General features: G+C 28.5%; 1 protein-coding gene and 1 long non-coding RNA gene across 6 annotated transcripts in view; one reads left to right on the forward strand and one right to left on the reverse strand.

The window, feature by feature from the left end:
• The window catches only part of LOC102676764, an 18543-nt gene that overhangs the window by 11052 nt on the left and 1197 nt on the right, over positions 1-6294 (forward strand). The window contains exons 3-4 of one of the 2 annotated variants that reach the window (XR_004151893.1): positions 3937-4972; positions 6004-6190. This is a non-coding gene — a long non-coding RNA (uncharacterized LOC102676764). Of the gene's footprint in view, positions 1-3936; positions 5058-6003; positions 6191-6294 lie in introns of those variants that run through there. The other variant, XR_004151892.1, reaches the window with a different exon arrangement.
• The window catches only part of LOC102676995 (proton-coupled amino acid transporter-like protein CG1139), a 15929-nt gene that overhangs the window by 8380 nt on the left and 1255 nt on the right, over positions 1-6294 (reverse strand). For 2 of the 4 annotated variants that reach the window (XM_006609726.2, XM_006609725.2), the window contains exons 1-2: positions 3943-4057; positions 1313-1401 (exon numbers count right to left, since the gene is read on the reverse strand). The gene's annotated coding sequence lies outside the window, so the exon portion shown is untranslated. Of the gene's footprint in view, positions 1-1312; positions 1402-3942; positions 4058-6294 lie in introns of those variants that run through there. The other 2 variants (XM_031515263.1, XM_031515262.1) reach the window with 1 other exon arrangement.

The following is a 6294-nucleotide window of genomic DNA, read 5'->3' on the forward strand; positions in this document are numbered from 1 at the left end:
ATTGGATGTTTCATCTGAAAAAATGATCGATGAAGGGTGGATGAGTGTTAATTGAGACGATATTCTGTTTCGAGTTTTTAGTTACTTTTGTAGAGAAAAATAAATCAGGGTTAATAGAATATATATTTTATTGAACGTGAAATCACGATTCGCGCGAGCTCTTCGAAAAGCGAAAGCATGCAGAAATAAGGAAATCATTATCTAATTATCATATGAAGCGCACAGAATAGAGGCTAAAATGCTTGAACCAGTGCACGATTTCCTTTTGATTGAATAATGATCATGCGTGAAGATCGGTGTGGTTAAAAGTCGGTAAGTAAACGACCAGGATCTCTTCCTAGAAATTTTAAAAAAAAGAAAAGAAACTAAGAAAAATCATAACTCTCCAATTATTTATTATTCTCACAATTATTCCAAATAAGTTCGAGATTTTATTTCCCCCTCTCTCTCAAAATTTAATAAATTGTTTGATTAAAAATTAAATTCTCTTTAATCAATTACCCTTCCAATGTTTCAATCACTTTGATATTGATAAAAATCCAATATTAAAGGGGAAGATATTGATAAGAAATATTTTAAAATATTTAAAAAAAAAAAAAAAGAAAAATCAAGACTTATTAAATATTTTACGTAAACTTTCCAAGGGTTGTCGTTAATCGACACAGAAAAATATCAACGATCATAAAAAATAAAATTATTAACCCTGTTATCATCGAGCTAAAAATATTTTCTACCTCGTGATAAGCACCATTGACACGATTAAGAGCACCGAATTTAACTCCATCACGCAAGATGAGGCTATTAATCCGCATGTAGGATAATTTTGCATAATTGAGATAAAAATCGATGAAAAGAATCGATTAAAAAGAAGAGGTATACAGTTTTTGTTGTCTTGTCAGGGGTTAAATTGTCAATGCGTACAAATTGGATAGCGTAATTTTCTAAACATGATTGAAAAGTATATCTTGCATACCAATTGCTGTTTGCGCTATCAGTTACGATTAGTTGATTATCAAATCAACTGCAAGTCTGTCTCTAAAGTCAGTAACACAACTTGTTCGATTATTTTAACGCTTAAATGTTGTTGTTGTGTGTTTTCGTTAAATCGAACAATTAGTTTTAATTTAAATTCGATTAAGAAGAAAATTATATCGAAAGAATTGTAAATTTTGGAAGAAAGGGTTAAGGAAGGGTTAAGTCTTCTCTTTAATCAAATTTCGTGTATGTGGAAATTTATTGAAAAAATTTGGAATAATTAGAAACATGATATAATGTATAAATATTTAAGGGATGAATATTAATTTTAACTCACCTTATCGCGCCACAAATAAAGATTGTTTTTTCCTTAAAAAATTCTGACTACTGCGTTTGCTGATTTCCTTCGGTGGTCGCTGATTTCTCCTGTAAAACGTAAAAATTCATTCTATCTTTTTAATACAAATGATTGAATTTAATTAGATAGTAAGATGTAAATTGGGGAAATTTAAATTTACTCTTCAGCTAATTATTTATTATTCCTGGTCGACTTGCAGCAAGTAACTTTGCACTTGCTATTCAGATTAAGCACAATTAAAACTTCCTTCTGGAGTGTTAAATTTCAAACTTCCTCCAGCTTACGAAAAAGATCACTCATCGCACAATTCATTATCCATTCGATAACCAAATCTTTATAATTGCTCGTTCGATCGTTCAAATTAAGAAGATATCATCTACACCTCGTCCATCATATTTCCTTCGTATTCCAAATTTCACTTTATTTTTAACAATTATTTCCAGCAACTTATATTCTTTCATTTAAAAAAAAAAGCGTGTAATATAAAATGTCCTAAAAAGAATTTTTTTCTCTTCCAGATAGAAGTACGTATTTTTAAGATTGAATTAATCGAAATAGGTAATTGCGAGTAGCAATTGAAAGAGAGGGATAAATGGCGTCACCTTTGATTACTTAAGCAACGCCCTCGCATCAAATGCTGTGCAAAGCAGCTTAAGTATAGTAATCGATCTCCTAATTCTTACTTCCTCGGAACGCTTTAGGGGAACATGACGGCTCGTGAACGCTCACCATCGAAACAATGTCACTTGGAATATATTTACGCGTCTAATTTTAGATGTAGAAACAATTTTCTGACCTCCCTTTTCTGAATGATCCACCCCATAACCATCTGATGATCCTCGCTTGAAATTGAAAAATTCTTGAATTAAAAAAAATGGGAAAGGATTTGTAAGTGATTTATATTCGAGGATATCGATAAATTTGAGTTTATTTGGAATGAAGGATAGGATAGGAGAAAAGAAAATTTTCTAATGAAGTTTGAATGTGGTTAAATTGTAATAGATAAGTGTGGATGATTCTTTTATTATTGATAAAAAAAAAGAGAGAGAAGCGATCGAAGAATCGAATTAATTAATAGATAATGGAAAATAATAAATAAGAGAAAATAATGATAATTTTTGGAAATCAATGATGATGTTTCCTCGACGTTTTCAACGAGATTTCTATCGAATGATCCCTATTTTTCGTCGCAAATATAGTAAAGTAAGGGTTATTAAGATTGATGATGAGAGAAGCGTTATGCAATAGTTGAACCGTTTGTTCGTTCCAATTGGCGTAACATCGTATTGACTACCGATTATCTTTCTTGGAATAATCGATTAAAATAATCGTATCATGGTTAAGATGAAATTAAAGTGAAATTTTTAAAAGATCACGATTATTTGTAAAATGGAAATTCATTTTTTAAAGGAAGAAATAAACAATTTTTCATTCACACAGCATGATTTAAATAAAAAACAGATCAAAATTATGAAGAAGCGGCAATCGTGGCAATTTTTAATAGTGAATTTTAAAATGAAAGAGGTTAAATACAATTTTGAATAAGAATAAAGAATTTCATTTTATTTTTTCACAAATGAATTAAAATAATTTATCGAAAATGAATAGAAATAGAAAATAGAAAAATAAATGGTAATAGTTGTATCAACATTAAAAAAAAAGAAAAGAAAAACGAGATTATAAAAGATGATATTAACACAACGGAAGAATTTTAATAATTATTTTTTTATTTATTATCAATCGTGAATTAAGATAAAAATTGCAACAACTTTAATACAATTTCATATTTCACGTTCATCAATTACCGTTTATAGCGTTTTTATTGGGGTGCTAATACAATCTATATATTCGTACACGTACACATTCTACTCTAATTCTCTGTAATCGTACGATGTTACCGATACACCATTCTATTTAAGATTCAATTTAATATCATCATCATCAGAGTTTTTTTTTCTCTCTCTGACTCTTTGTGTATTACTAGTTTAATTCTTCGTGTCAATTTTCAATACGATCAATCTGTTATAATTGAATTTAAAAAAAAAATTCGTTACACCTCTGAGAAAAAAGAAGAAGAAGAATTTCACCAATTTAATAATCAAATCTTCTCAAAATAATGTTATTCTTAATTTCGTAAAATTTCAGAGAACCCTTTTTTCTTTCAAAATTTGACGTTTACATTGCCAAGCTTTCTTATCAAAATTCGTGCAATTACGTAAAAATAAACAAATTACAATTATCTTCCAAATTGAAAGATCATTCATCGATTTTTTCTTTCCGTAATACGTAAATTTATCGGTATTTATAAACACATTATAAGTCATCGATTAATCACACCAATTAATCCAATAATTAAACACAAATTTCACTTACTTTCCAAACTTTTTAAAAAAAAAAAATTAAATACATCCTCTATCAATGAGATTAATTAACTTCAATGAAACGAAAATCAAAAATCACGCAAAATTCAAGAACATTTTTTCCAATCGAAACAAATTCTTCCACAACTCTTCAGCAACAATAAGAAGTATATTTATCGAACAGTAAGAACGAAGAAGAAATTATTTGAAGTAGAGGACTAATGAAATACGATTCAATTCTAGACTCACCAGATGAAACACATCCGCAGCGAGGGAAAGCGAAAAATGTGTGGATCCAGTCGGATAACCACTTGCACCGTGGTCCTCCTTAAAGTGGACGGGCCAGAGGATGTCTAGCGACTGCTAAATCGCGGAACATTTCAATTTCCAACGCGACTTGGACATCACGTGACACAAGTTGGAAACTACGCCTCTGGCATGGGGACAGAAGGGATTCAGAAGCGACGAGGATGGGGCGCCAGTTCGCCCGTTGCTCCGGAACAGGCAGCAATATTTTCATAGAATATTTTCTTTTTTTTTTTTTTCGTGGAAGAATATTTTTTGGTTCTTATCTGAGATTTATCAAAGGATCGGTGAAGTTTGATGAGATAAGAAGAAAAGTTATTTTTTAAGATGGAGGAGAATATACTTTGGAAATTGGAAATTGGAATTCAAGGTGAAGTTTGAGGTTTGGAGATTTGTTTGAAATTATTTGGTGGAGATTAAGGTGAAGTTGGGGAATATTTGGATACTTTTGAAGATTTGAATATGGTATGGGATGAAGTTTAGATAATTTGAAGATTTGAATTCGGTGTGGAATGGATTTTGGATCCATTTTGGAATTTGAGATTTTAAATTGTATTTTTGATTTGGTGTTGAAAGCTTGAATTTTAAGAAATTTGGATTTCTGTATTTGAAAATTGAGATTTTTGTAATACTAAAATTTAGAAAATAGATTTAAGCTTTGATAATTTGCTCCTATACTTTGAACTTTAAATTTCAAAGTCTTTCTTCATTTTAATGATTCAAATCTTCTTTATTAAAAATGAGATTAATTAATTTCAATTAAAACAATCAATAGTCACAAAGAAACATGATTTATCCTTCAAGGATTTTCAAGGATGTTTATAAAAGAAGATGTGCACAGATTTGGCGATGAGAATCATATAAATATCTATTAACCGTCAACTTTGGTAGAGAACGTATCGATTGACCCACAAAGGGGATCACAATCATGCGAACGCCGAACAGAAATTATAAAGATTGCCATTTATTAAAGGTAACAAGCCCGTTGAAAGACACTTTATATCCCAATATTACTTGCTATTTTTTATAATTTATTTAATTAAATTAAATTAATAACTAAGTTAATCCAAAGTACTATAATTATTTCTGATTTGGACAAGTTAATAATAATTAACATTTAAATATTTCATTTCATATCAATGAATATCAATAATCTTTCTATCCATTAAAATATAAAAAATATAAGAATTATAAAATTATATTTTATAATTATAATCAGGATGTGATCAGTATAATCTAAATTATAATCAGCTATGATTTAATGATAGAAATTATAATAGGAGTTACTAAAATTTCATAATTTTAAAGAAGTGAAAGATAACCGTGTAAGAATGACATTAATATTATCAATAAATTTGATGATGAATAAAAAAAAAATAGCAGGTTTCTTTTTCTTTGATATATACGTTATATTATAATGGTATGAATCTGTCATTGTCACAATTATTTGCGTGGACAAACGATAAATAAATCAGGCATAGTGTGATGCATGAAGAGAATATATCGATCGTCAAGGATGTATATATGCTAGAAATATTATCGGTCACTTAGCTCGTTCTGATCTTTTTTTGGATTATTAATAATTATTATTTCAATGTTTCTTAAAGCAATAAAAATTTCCATAAAAGAGATCTGCTAAATATATATTTATTCATTCATTCATTCGTTTATTCAGAGTGAAATAGAATATATTAAATAAAGGATAATCAAAGTAATAATTAATTTTTTTATTTACCAAATAATTTTTGAACGTTGCATTAAAAGTATAGAAAATATCTGAAATATTCACTTCAACATTTAATGAGTGAGATAAAAATACTGAAAGGAAAAATAAATAAATAAATTTTATAAAAATTTTTATTGCTTTAAGATTCATAATAAAATATTCTTTTGACATATCTTCTAAAAGATTATTTTCTTTAATCTAAAAGATTAAAACAAGTAAAGATTAAAATGTGAAAAAAAGATTTACCTTTCTTTTTTTTTTTTAATATCACTAAGTAGAATACTAGAACACAACAAGTTTCCAAGAATACTTACTGTTCACCTTCTTGAGATATGAAAGAAGAAAGACTGAGTCTCACAATTGACTAGATAAAAGGAAATGAGTAAACAATTTTCAACGACACGAGATTCAAAGAAAGTACTCAATGTGCACCACTTCTGCACCATTGACAACCCTTATATATAGGTACGCGTTATATAATCAACTACGTCTGATTATAAATCAAAAAATAAATCTCATATTCGAAACACATTGAGATTCTAGAAATATTCTTATTGGAAAAAAAAAAA

Source organism: Apis dorsata, unplaced genomic scaffold, assembly GCF_000469605.1.
Source record: "Apis dorsata unplaced genomic scaffold, Apis dorsata 1.3 scaffold_59, whole genome shotgun sequence".
NCBI lineage: Eukaryota > Metazoa > Arthropoda > Insecta > Hymenoptera > Apidae > Apis > Apis dorsata.